General features: G+C 47.1%; 1 protein-coding gene across 4 annotated transcripts in view; it reads left to right on the forward strand.

Annotated features, from left to right (window-relative positions):
• Positions 1-3,816: 3,816 nt before the first annotated feature.
• DNAJB6 (DnaJ heat shock protein family (Hsp40) member B6) overlaps positions 3,817-13,425 on the forward strand; it is a 54,063-nt gene continuing 44,454 nt past the window's right edge. For all 4 annotated transcript variants that reach the window (XM_061166240.1, XM_061166239.1, XM_061166238.1 and 1 more), the window contains exon 1: positions 3,817-3,954. The gene's annotated coding sequence lies outside the window, so the exon portion shown is untranslated. The remainder of the gene's footprint in view (positions 3,955-13,425) is intronic.

Consider the following 13,425-nt stretch of genomic DNA (forward strand, 5'->3'; position numbering starts at 1 on the left):
CCCAACCAGGCCTCTACCCCCACCCCAGCCCTCCCTTCCTGTCCGCCTTCTGCAGTTAAAACAGTCACAGCTTTTGCAAAGATGCTCTCCTCCACAGTGGCACCACGTCACGCAGCCCTCCAGTTGGCCTCTCTCTGCTAGGCCTTGTTGACATCCGTACCTTTGCAGAGCTTAAAAGGAGGTTTCCTTCTGAAATGAGAGGCCTGTCACCCTTCCTCCAGTGTGGGACAGCTTTAGTTTTAGAAAGAGTACTCATCAGTCATTCAATCAGCTTCTTGGTCACCCTTGGAAAGGATTTCCTCTGTCTGGAGTTCTCTCCACCCACACAGGGCTTCAAACATTAACTCCTCCTGGTCTTTCAGAACTCACTCAAGATGGCCGCTTCTGAATGGAGACACAGATGTAGAGAGCTGACCCGGACGGCGGAGGGAGGCGGGGGGCACGTAGCATCAGCATACATACACTGGCCTGTGTAAAGTGGGTTGTTGATGGGAGCCCAGGCTGGCGCTCTGTGATGACCTAGAGGGGTGGGGTGGGGGGAGACGGGGCGGGGGGGGGGGGGGGCTCGAGAGGGAGGGGCTATGCGTATAATTATGGTTGATTAGAATTTGCCTGCAATGCAGGAGACCTGGGTTCCATCCCCGGGTGGGGAAGATCCCCCGGAGGAGGGAATGGCTACCCATTCCAGTATTCTTGCCTGGAGAATCCCAAGGACAGAGGAGCCTTGTGGGTTACAGTCCTTGGAGTCACAGGGTCAGACATGACTGAATGATGAAGACTTTTCATTTTCCTTTTGCATTTTTTTGTGTTTTTGATAGGTAAGAAGTAGATTTATTCAGATTCAGAGAGAAGCACTCTCCACAGAGTGTGGGCCATCGCAGAGGGCGAGTGCAGCTTTGCATTTTCGTATGGCAGAAACCAACACAACATTGTAAAAATTAAAAAGACAAAGCAAATAAAAAAAGATTGGCTTCTTCTGAGCAGTTTTTCTTCATCTGTGCCCTGCCCTACCCACTCCCACCCCGACCCCCATCCTGGTTTGAATGTCTCTCCTCTGGGACCTGGAGCCTGTAACCTTCGATCCTCCAAGCTCTGGCCCGACAGCACTGGAAGCTCTGGCTTTTGGACCTGTCTTCCTCAACAGATGCAAAGGTCTTCCAGGGGAGGAGTCCTACCTTCTTTGAATCCTGGTGTACAGTAGGTGCTCAACATATGCTCATGAGATGGATAAACGAAAACATACTCATGTTTATCCCACAGCTGTATTCAATCTCTCACCACTTCACCAACTGTACTATGCAGTTATGGAAGACACATGATTTCAACTTCATAAACATGATTTTATTAGTTTTGAAAAGTAATAGTAAAATAAAAATATTTTACACACAACACAAAAGTTGTGTGTAACAACACAAAACAATGCTTCAAATCAGGAAAAAGAAAGTGAGGGGACTTCCCTGGTGGTCCAGTGGCTAAGACTCCAAGCTCCCAGTGCATAGGGCCAGGGTTCGATCCCTGGTCAAGGAATGAGAGATCCCACGTGCTGCAACTAAAGATCTGGCGTGTCACAAGTAAGGCCCGGCACAGCCAAATAAATAAATATTTTTTTAAAAAAGAAAATAAAAAAGTGAGAAATTATGTGAAATACTCTTTATTGAACATTCTTCCAGCTTTCCGTGAGTGTATTGAACTCGTAGAATATGCCATCCTAGGTATGACTCTTGGGCATAAAGATTATTTGTCAACTTCCTTTATTTTTGAGAAACTGCAGGAGCAGGAGAAACTGAGAACAGAATTAAACTCTACCCTTTTGTGGGGGAAATTTGCATTTGTAAGGGAAATTTCCATTTGTATATGCATCTTCCTCCCTCTGAGGGGCTTCCCAGGCAGCAGTGGTAAAGACTCAGCCTGCAGTGCTGGAGACTCCAGTTCCATCTCAGGGCTGGGAAGATCCCTGGAGATGGAAATGGCAACCCACTCCACTTATTCTTGCCTGAAATCTCATTGACAGAGGAGACTGGCAGGCTACAGTCCATGGGGTCGCAAAGAGAGGGACACAACTGAGAACATACATGTTAATAAAACCTGTATTTGTTTTTCTCCTTTGTATTTCATTATAGCCAAGAACTCAAAAGCAAAGACAGAAAATTATATGTGTACCGCCCCATCCCCATTCCCCCCCCCCCACCCCCGTCCCCGCAAATACAATTTTACAAGAAGGAGAGCACTATACCCACTGTCTCAATAATGCAAGTTGGATACATTCGATGTTAATAAGCATAATTACATTATTACTTTTATGACTTGCAAAGTATTCCTGATAAGGAGGAACAGATTATCTCCAAAGTCGATATCAGCAACCTTGTATGTTCTTTTTTCTTTCATTTTCTGTTCTTGCATTTATTGCCTCAGGGCAAATTATTTACAACTGTTATTCTTCCATCAGAGATGAGTTTTTCAGTATAGTAAAAATCGCCAAGCTGTCATTGAGGAACTTCACCTTTGGTTCCTGGACTCGGCAGGCTGCCTGTGTGTGTGCATGTCTGCCGGGTCTACAAATTTTCTCCTATCACTTGCACGTTTGGCTGGGGAGAAGTCCCTGCCTTTTATCAGTTTCTCGAAGAGGCAGAAGTTTCTCGACACAGAAGAGCTACGATTTCCTGACTATCGCTATGTGATAGGCAGAGCTCAGCGCAGACCACGAACCTTCCCAGGAAGCCCATGTCCCCATTCTACAGAGGGGGAGCCAGAGTCACCGTCTCCCTACTCTTCCTTCCAGCCTACAAACTGCAGATTGGTCCTGGCCCGGCTCCCCTTCCTACCAGGCTAACGGCCCGAGGCCCTTCCCCCAACACGTTTGCAAACGCAAGTCCTCGCGGTTCCCTCTTGTAATCTTCTTCCAGTAAAGCCTGTCCGGCAGCACCGCCATCTGAGCTAACACTTACTGTACAATGTCTTTCATCTCTGAAGATCTTCCCTGTTGTTTCACAGACCGCTCTTTACATATGGAGTATTGGCTAACGTTCAGGGTGTTTGTCCCCCTGGGATGCCGGGAGGCGCTTTGTTGGTTCCTCCTGACACAGGTTCACTGCATGGACAGATGTTTTAATACGTATTTTTGGAGGAAGACCAAGTTATTTGTGGTTAGCCCACTAGACTCCGCGTCTCTTGCTGCCTGCATGTCCAGGTTAGCTCCCGCTCGCCTCAGGTGGGGTCTCATTAAATGTGAGACGTCGCTCGTCGCTCGATAGCACTGTCACCCCGGAGGGAAAGAAACCGGCGGGCCTGCAGGCAGATAGGGTTGCGTGCGGCGCCGGTACTGAGGGAAATTCCAGCCCCGCCGAGGTCATCTCCGCTTCATCAGGAGACGCGAAAACCCAACACCGCTGAGCTGCCACGCCCGGCGAGGCTTCTGTAACCTTCTAAAGGAAGGGACCGAGAACTGACTCAGAGTAAACACATTTTCTTTTGCTAACTGGTCACCTGCCCAGGGCCAGGTATGTAAGACAGGGAGGGCTGAAGAAACACAAGAAATGACTCCACAGAATCCAGGGCGGGAAGACCAAAACCCACAGCGCCCAAGCCTCAGGCTCCAACGGACACTGACCCCGCGCCAGGAACCCACACGCCGAGCCGCGCTGCTGCCGGCGACGGGGCCTCGGCTACGCATGCGCGCTGCCTGCCGCGTCCCGGGCCGCGCAGAATCTTCGGGAAGGCGGGGGAGGTGGGGGGTCGGGGCGGTCAGTGCTTTGCGCACGCGCGGCCTCAGGGCCGGGCGGAAGTCCCGTCGCCGCGCCGCCGCCACCTGACGCACTTCCTGTTTGTTGTTGGAGAAAGGAGAGAAAGGAAAGCGCGAGGACCGTCGCCGCCTCCGCCACCGCGCCGCCGCGCCGGAGCCGAGGATCCCCGGCCGTAGCCCCAGCGCGCCTTCCGCCGCCGGCTCCCGCGTCCTCGGTGAGGGCCGCCAGCGGCCGGGGGGAGGGCCCGGCGGCCCACCTTACCCGGGCCTCGGCTGCGGCGTGTGGGGCCGGGGGGCAGAGGACTCGGGGAAGGGGCCTGAGGGCTGGAGACGGGGTTTGGTGTGGGGCCGGGCCGGGCGCGCCGGGGACGGCGGTAGGCCGCGGCCCGGGTTGGGGGTCGCATGTCGGGGCGGGCTCCGTCCTGTCCCCTCGTCCCCTTCACCGCTCACCGCTCCTCCCCCTCCCCCTCCCGGCCGCCGCCGCCGCCGCCGCCGCCGCCGCCGCCGTCTGTCCCGGCGGCCCCCTCCTCCCCGCGCCCTGGGGGCCCCGCGCCGGCGGTTGGGGCCGGGCGGGTGCCGGGCCGGAGCGGCGGGCTCGGGCTGGAGTAGCAGAGCAGCGGCTAGGGAAGGGGGCGAGGGAGCTGCCGCGTGGGAGGCTGAGGGTCTAAGTGTTTGAAAGCCCGGCGGGGACGTCCCTGAGCCCAGGAGGGAGGTGGGTTTGCGGGAGGAGTGGGGGGCCGCGGGCGGGGTCCGCGTGTCCAGAACTCCCTGCCGGCTCCTCCGAAGCGTGTGGATAGACGGTCAAAATGAAGTGTTTGGCTTCCAACTCACCGAAAAAATCGGTTCGCTTGGTTTCTGTTCAGGCTGTATGGCGGTTTATATAACTGAAGTTTCTGTCAAGTTTTGCCCAAGTAAGGAAAGAATTGACGCAAGAAGTGGAAATTGCAAACTTGTGTTGTCTCGCGAATCGTTTTCAGAGTGTGTGTGGGTCGCCAGTTAAGACGTTTAAATCTCACTGCTCACTCACGAACCACGGAAAGGACACGGCCTTTGTGGAAAGGTCTCCGCACCAACCCGAGGGGGCTGCCTGGCAAGCATGATCGGGGCGGCGCCCTTTGTATTCTCAGCGTTTTTATTGCAGTTGTGGACTCGTACTAAGACTATGGCTAGAATATTTTAAGGCGACTAATTGATTTAGTGGAAAAGTTAGGCCGAATGACCAAAAAAGGAAAGAGAAACTCTTATCATTTGAACTTGCTTGTTCATGTTTTAGTCGCTTTTTTCCTAGTAGTTAAGCGAATCAATGTTATCTTGATTTGTGAAAGGCATTTTGTACTTCTTTCCCCAACCTATTTCTAGACCACCCCTCCCCCTGATTCTGTCTGGGAAGTTTAATTCACACTTCTCTTGTTTCCAGTCAGAGACCTTAGCTCCTGTGGGTGTGTTTGTGTGTGTTAGTCCCTCTTTCTCGTGTCCGACTCTGCTACGCTATGGACTCTAGTCGGCTAGTTTTTTCTGTCATGGAATTCTCTAGGCAAGAATAGTTGGAGGGGGTAGCCCTTCCCTTCTCCAGGGGATCTTCCCAACCCAGGGATCGAACCCAAGTCTCCTGCATTGCAGGCAGTTTCTTTACCAGCTGAACCATTATGAGTGTCCTTTTGCGTGCTAAGGAACTGTGGAATTTGGGGGGTTATGCAGAGTATGAACTTGGGGAATAAATTGGCTGGGTTAGTCGTTTGTAGGTGTGGATGACTTGAAGTGGGAGGAGAACAAAAGGGGATGAGATGTTGGTTTTAGAAATTGGCTTCAGCAGGCTTGGTGTGTAGTGCTGTACAATAGGAGAAAGTTAGGAATTTAAGGATTTTTCCGGAAATTTGACATGTGTTCAGCACCCTCTTAAAAATATCATTGTTTTAAATTCGTATTTTCTTGACCTGTGAGTGGTAGGTTTGAGAATCATTTCTGGCTGCAGGAGAGAGACTTAACCTGGAGGGCTGGGTGGAGAGTATGGTTTGAGTAATACTCTGGATACTTAGTGGAGAATAGGGAATTGTGGTGTGCCTGCCTGCAGTGAGTGCAAACAATAGCCTTACTCTTCAGGCAAACCCATTGAATTTTTAGGTGTTTGATCTCAGGGTAGGACCATTTCCCCTTGTATTGACTCTATTTTGGACAGCTCCAAACAGAGAATTGTGCTCCTCACCAGCAGTGACGTTTTCCACCTGGACTCAGGTTTGGGGTGGAATGCGTCTGTACCTTTCATACTTTTAAAGAAGACACAGTTATTTTCATTTCGGTTTTTCAGCATCGCAGTGTAATCCTCAGCGTGTCAGCTTAGTGATGGTAGAGGTCACCTCACCTTCCACTGGGGTGCAGTCTATGTGACTGCACGTTCAAGGTCAGCTGCTGCTACCTTGGTTAACACTTAAAGATGATTAAATGTCACTCTTGGTGTCTGTTGCTAAGAAGTAAGTGAACGTAGTCAGTCGTTTGATATCTTAACAGAATTTTTAGAAAGCGTGTTTTTTGTTTTTGCCTTTTCACTTCCTTGGAAATGATCTAGAATGTAGGCGGGTGTTCTGTGTTATAAACCTGGTTTGCTTAAAATTCGTCCAGAATGCCACCCAGTGGCAAGAGCAGGTTAACTGCAGGCTTATTTGTGAATTAGGATGGGATCAGTGGCAAGATTTAAGAAGTGCTGTGGTTTCTCTTGGTGAATAGAATTTAAGAGAACGTCAAACTTAAAAAAAGTGGGATAAATGAAGAAAGGAGAAGTTGTTGAAGGTAAGAATAGTGCATAGAAAGACAGTTTTAGAGCCTGATTGAAGAAAGTGGCTTACTGGATTTGTCAACAAGAAAAAAAAGTTGAAAAAGTTGGTGCTTCTATTATAGATTATAAAGTGTTTTTCAAACGTTTATTTTTAGGGAGACAAACAAAAAACAGTTGACTACTTTTGTTTCAGTATCCTACTTAAGTAAATGTTGGAGAGTGCTTTAGAAGGCAAGCTTGTGCCTATCCATTCTTCTATCAGAGTAAAATTTTTTATTTCTGAACTGAAAAAAGTAAATTTTAAAAATACTTCATTTTTAAAGTGAGGGGAGTTTCTGGAAAAAAGACTAAAAAGTTAAATTTCTAAATGTTGCAGTATATATCAAAGTAGAGAAGATTCTAATTTATATTCTAAACCTTACTTCAAAATCTATTCCTTATTTAGGCATAGTTTGGTTTTCTCTAAAAATTGTTAACCTATTTGTAAGGACTTCTTGACTATTCTAAATAAAAAGCAGCAATCATTGCGTTTGGCTGTGAGGCAGTGGCTCTATTTGTATGTCAGAATACTCCCAGGTATTTTAGGTTTCTTAAACTCAGGTGCAAAGATCACATGTCTTTGGAATGGTGATTTTTTACGGCAGCATGTGATTTTGTGTCCTTTGAAATTTTCATCCTGTCTTTGTCACCAAGAGAGGTGGGGAAATGGCAGCCCACTCCAGGGTTCTTGTCTGGAGAAGCCCTTGGACAGGGGAGTCTGGCAGGCTAGTCCATGGGGTTGCAGAGAGTTGGACCAGACTGAGTGACTATAGTTCATTCTTTCACTGTGTGTGCTGGCGCCCTGGGCCCTCCTGTGAGGGCCTTTGGGCAAACCTGGAATTTTCCACCGTGTGTTTCTGTGACTGTAGTGTTGTCCTGGACCCAGAGTGCTCGGAAAATATTGGTTGAATTAGATCCCTTTTTCCTGGTTTATCTGTGCCCCTTCTGTGGTTAATAATGGAATCCAAAGCTTAGGGGAGTTTAGAGAACAATATGGTTAGCGTACAAATTCAGTTCAGAAGCACCAGGACTGATGAAACACCATTACTTGCTATGTATTATTTTAATGAAAGGAAGTTAGTCATACCTATAAGTGTCTAATGGGTGATGATTGCCAGATGAGAGAATGGTCTTGGATCTTGAGTTATAGAGGAAATAAATTCCCTTGTTTGTTTCTGGAATACTTTAAGGCATGTTGAGTAAGAACAAGATCTGTAAGATGATTTGTGATAAGGAGTGACACTTGACCTCTGTCTTTGCCCCTTACTCTCTGTGCTACATCTCATTCATCAGATAATGAGATGATGTGGAGGAACTTGTCCACTATTTTTTTTTTTTTTCTTGTCCACTATTTTTGCCATCTATTTCTTTTTAAAGTTGCCTCCTTCCTTTTCATTAAGCAGTAGTGTTGCATAACATTAGTTCCATGTCACAACATGAAATCAGCATTTAAACAAGGTGTTTACTTTAAAGTTTCTGCACTCGTAAGTTAGAAGTAACAAGTATCTTGATCTGCTGATTTTTTAAATTGAAGAATAGAGAATGTCTTCAAGAGACAAATTGCATTATGTAAAACATTGTGTAATATGTACCAATCTGTGGGGGCAAAGCTATCTGGAAGAAGGAATGTTGATTTTTTTCCCCCCTTCAGCTCCATTTTCAACATGGAGTCTCTTGGATTGGAAAGGAATAAGGAGCATTTTTATTACAAGCAGAGCAAGGTTTCTTAGATGTTAGATGGAGAGATATTTGAGAACAGTCTCTTGGGTGGAAAGATGGTTATTTAAAAATTTTTATTTTGCTGTGCTGTGTGGCATGTGGGATCTTAGTTCCCCAGCCAGGTATCAGACCCATGCCTCCTGCAGGGGTATTGAGGAGCCCAAACCACTGGGCTGCCAGGGAATTCTCAGGGTTTTCAGGTTGGCCCAGTTACACACTTCTAATTTGTGTGGACGGGCAAAATTTGGGACAAAAAGCCAAAGGACTCAGTGCAGAGATGTCTTTGTCACCCCCGAGCTTGAGGGACATGACTTGAGGGTCATCGTACTATAGAGGCAGGAAGGCTGGTGTGTTGGTAACAGTCGTGTTGGGCACAAAAGTTCTTTAGTGTCGATGAGACCATGGGGCATGTATAATGACTTGGAAATTCGCCTTTAGAAATTCAGTAGAGACACAGTGTTATAACTTAAAAGGGTCTAGTTATGCTGTTCAAGAAACTTGGCTTTTCAGAGCTGACTCACAGGGCACCTCTTCTGGATGGATATTTGTGACTGTCACCTGAGGTGCTTGTTTAGAGTCTTGTATATGAATAGTTGAAGAGGGAAAGGAAATGCTCCTCTGAGTGGGCCATTGTAAGTTAAATTCTACACATCCGTCCTGGCACCGCCCCCCCTTAACCACTGAGTTGAGCGACCCAGGCTGAGGAAGGAGAGGCCCGCACCTGGGAAGGTCTACAGCTGTCTCCAGTGTTGGTGGTGTGGTGGCGTGTGCCCCGTGAGAGCTGTGCAGTCACACTCACTCTCAGAAGGAGGGCCGTCCTGGGAAACCCTTCCTGAGCCACAAAGGCCTCAAGGGGAGAAACGGTTAGCTGAGGACCCATCTTGCTCACCAGTGCACAAAGTAAATGGAGGGGAAGCCCAGGTGCTCACAGACACAGTTCACAGCTGTTGCTGCTCCAGGCTGAGGAGCTGGGTTTGGTCCCTGGCAAGGAGCGTGGCCGCTCACTGCTGGAGTTGGGCACTGCCGCTGATGTTTCCTTTTCTTGTAAAAGTGAAAATCCTCTTCGAATTTCTTGTGATTGTCAAAAACAGGTACTAAATGTGGGTTTTTTTTTTTTAACGCATTCTTTTTTTTTTTAATTATATATTTGGCTGCGCCAGGTCTCAGATGTGGCACGGGGGTCCTTAGTGGCGGCATGCCAGCTCCCAGCTGTGACACATGGGGTCCAGTTCCCCAGCCCGGGCCCTGCATTGTGAGCGTGGAGTCCCAGTCACTGGGCCACCAGGGAAATTCCATGTGGGTCTTGCTTCACGGTGAAGTGTTGTGACAAGAGCTCTGGAAAAGCAGGGCACATCTGTGTTACTGAACTGGTCAAGGGGTGAAAGACTGCAGCAGCTGGATCTTCATGCTGACGACCGCCTCTTTGTCAGCTGTGCGTCTCTCCTTCCAGGGAACCTTGAGATAGCAGCTAATTGCCATGTGAAACCATGTTTGGTGTTAAGTACAGACAAGTATTCCTTGTTTCAGCATTTATAATTTTGGTTTTGATGTGTGTAGTAGTAGTTCAGGCCCAGGCAGGCCCCGTTTTATAGCGGTTCACTTTAGTGCAGGTGTTGGCCCCCCCCCCCCAACCCCCAACTGATGGTTTGTGACAGTCTTGCGTCGATCAAGTCTATTGGTCCAGTTTTTCTCACAGCGTTTGCTGACTTCGTGACTGTCACAGTTTGTAATTCTCATGATATTGTCAAGGTTTTTCATTATTAGATTAATGATCTGTGATCAGTGACCTCTGATGTTGTAATTGTTTTAGGCCCTTCTAAGACCATCTAAGACCCTGTGTTCTGACTGCTTCACCTCTTCCCCTCCTCAGGCCTCCCTGTTCCTGAGACACAACAATACTGAAATTAGGCCAGTTATATCTCTGCAGTGGGCTCTTCAAGTGAAAGGAAGAGTCTCCCATCTCATTTTAAATTAGAAGCCAGGAATGAAGATGCTTGGTGATGAAGGCTTGTGGAAAGCTGATAGGCTGGGAGCTAGGCCTCTGTACGCAACAGCCAGGTTCTGAATGCAGAGAGAAGATTCTTGAAGGAAAGTGCTACTCCAGTGAACACATGAGTGGTGAGAAAGCAAAATCACCTTACTGCAGTTGTGGAGAAAGTTTTCGTGGTCTGGAGAGATCACTAAACCAGCCACAGTGTTGCCTTAAGCCAAAGCCCAGGCAGGGCCCTAACTCTTCAGTTCTGTGAAGGCTGACGGAGATGAGGAAGCTGCTGGGGAAAGTCTGAAGCTGGCAGAAGCTTGTTCATGAAGTTTGAGCGAAGAAGCTGTCTCTGTAACATCATGCGCAAGCAAGGTGAAGCAGCAAGTGCTGGTGTGGAAGCCGCAGCAAGTTATCCAGAAGATCCAGCTCAGGTCATTGGAGAAGGTGGCTGCACGGAACAGCAGATTTTCAGTGTAGATGAATCAGCCTGATGTTGGAAGAAGACTCTGTTGGGACGTTCATACTAGAGAGGAGAAGTCAGTGCCTGACTTAAGAGCTTCTGAGGACAGGCTGGCTCTCTGTGAGAGGCTAATGTGGCTGGGGCCTGAAGTTGAAGCCAGTGCTCACTGACCATCTGGGAATCCTGGAGCCCTTGTCAATTATGCTAAACCTACTCTGCCTGTGCTGTGTAAATGGAGCAAAGCCTGGATGACAGCACATCTATTGACAGGGCCGTTTCCTGAATATTTTACACCCACTGTTGAGACCTACTGCTCAGATTAAAAAATTCTTTTTCAAAAATTGCTGCTCATTGACAATAACCCAAGAACTCTGGAGATGTATAGTGAAATTCCTGTTGTTTTTATTCCAGCTAACACAACCTCTGTTCTGCAGCCCATGGGTCAAGGAGTAATTTTAGACTTTCCAGTCTTGTTATTTAAGAAATACACTTTGTAAGGCTATTGCTGCCATAGACAGTGATTCCTCTGATGATCTGGGCAAAGTCAATTGAAAACTCTCTGAGGACTCACCATTCTAGATGCCATTAAGAATATTTGCAATTCATGGGAAGAGGTCAAAACACCAACTAATTATAATTAACGGGAGTTTGGGATAAGTTGGTTCTGACCCTCATGGACGACTCAGGGGTTCAAGACTCAGTGGAGGAAGTAACGGCAGATGTGGTGGAGACAGCTGGAGAACTAGATTTAGAAGTGGAGCCTGAAGATGGGACTGAACTCCTGCAGTCTTGTAAGAACGTGTGAGTGGTAGAGGAGCTGCTTCTTTAAAAGAATGCACAAAGAAAGTGGTTTCTTGAGATGGAATCTACTCCTGGTGAAGATGTTCTGAGGATTGTTTACCTAACAACAAACTGAGAATATTACATAAACTTAGTTGAAAAAGCAGTGGCAATATTTGAGGATTGAGTCCAATTTTGAAAGAAGTTTGAAAGATGGCATAGGCTGGCTCCATAAACCTATCTCTTTGCCCCACTGTAACCTCTCCCCAACATTGTTCATACTGTCTTATTGTGTATGCCTAAGTTGTTTTTTTACATGTCTGTCTTCTGAACTTGGTAACTTGGTCCCAAAAGTGTCACGATTGTTTTTGCGTAGTAAATATACATAAATTTGCTCAGAATTACTTTATTAGTTTTTTCCTGAGAATGAATGTGTTGATGGTATAATTGATACCCAAAAGGTTTTGATCTGTTGAGTCAGTGGGCCAAGATACCCAAGGTGGAATGTATCAGGCAAGCTGTGGACTTCACTTATCTGGAGAGCTACAGTCGCTCAAAGGGAGCAGCAGGAGAGAGGACGTGGCTGCAGGCCTGAAAAGACCACGGCTCAGCCCGGTTTGTGTTGCCCATCAAGTTCCAAGGTTTCCCAGAGGAGCTGACACAGCACTCACAACTTGAGTTGAGAAGAAAAACAGTAGTGGGATCCACTGTGCCTCCTGCAGTTGAAGGGCAGAGTGCTGACCCTTGGACCACCAGAACATCCCTGGTGTCTGTACTTGAAATGCATGACAGTCACTCAAGTTACCAGAGAGAGAAATACTAGGGATTTAGGGTATACCATAAGAAATATAATTAACACTGCTATACGTTATATAGAAAAGTTAAGGGTAAATCCAAAGAGTTCTCATCACAAGGAAAAATACTTTTCTATTTCTTTCATTTTGTATTTATATGAGATGGTGGTTGTTGTTTAGTTGCTAAGTCATGTCTGACTCTTTTGTGACCCCATGAACTGTAGCCTGCCAGGCTACAGGCTCCTTTGTCCATGGGATTTCCCAGGCAAGAATACTGGAGTGGGTTGCCAGTTCCTTCTCTAGGAGATCTTCCTGACCCAGGGATCAAACCTAAGTCTCCTACATTGGTGGGCAGGTTCTTTACCGCTGAATCCCCAGGGAAGCCCCATATGAGATGATAGATGTTCACTAAACTGATTGTGGTAATCCTGTCATGATGCAAGTCAGATCGTGATTCTGTACACCTTTAATGTGCGTAGTAGTATATGCCAGTTATGTCTCAATGAAACTGGAAGGAAAAAATACACATCAGCCATTCTCTTGATGTTCAGAATCCCTTCTGATCTGTGGATGTTTTGTCAGTTTTGTTCTGCTGTCATTTTGACATAGTTGTACTTTTTTTTCTTTTTGACTTATTTTTTAACTTTTTATTTTAAAACCGTTGTGTATTTATAGAAGAGTTGCAGAGATAATACAAGAGTTTTCCTGTATGCCTCTTACCCAGCTTTCCTTAGTATAACATGTAACCATGGTGTGTTTATGAAAAATAAAAAATTAGGTTGGTATAGTACTTAAACTACAGACTTCATTCACATCACACCAGTTTCCCGCCCCACCCCCATCCCCCAGCATTCTCTTCCTGCCCCAGATACCAGTCCAGGAGCTCAGACGGCACTTAGTTATCATTTATTCTTAGTCACTTCCAAGCTGGCACCGTTCCGCAGTCTTTCCTTGTTTTTTTCCTGACCGGACCTGCAGTTTTTGCTAGTAGCATCTTTACTTTCTTGATTGACAGCATCTCCTAGGCTTGTCTTGTACCTTTCCTGTTCCAGACCTAGCATTAGCTAGGGCAGTAAAGCGTCATTCCATGAATCCCCAGTGGAGCTGACCGTGTCCTTCAGAGCTGGTTTTTTCTGGTTTGGA

This window comes from Dama dama, chromosome 18 (assembly GCF_033118175.1).
Source record: "Dama dama isolate Ldn47 chromosome 18, ASM3311817v1, whole genome shotgun sequence".
NCBI classification, from domain to species: Eukaryota; Metazoa; Chordata; class Mammalia; order Artiodactyla; family Cervidae; genus Dama; species Dama dama.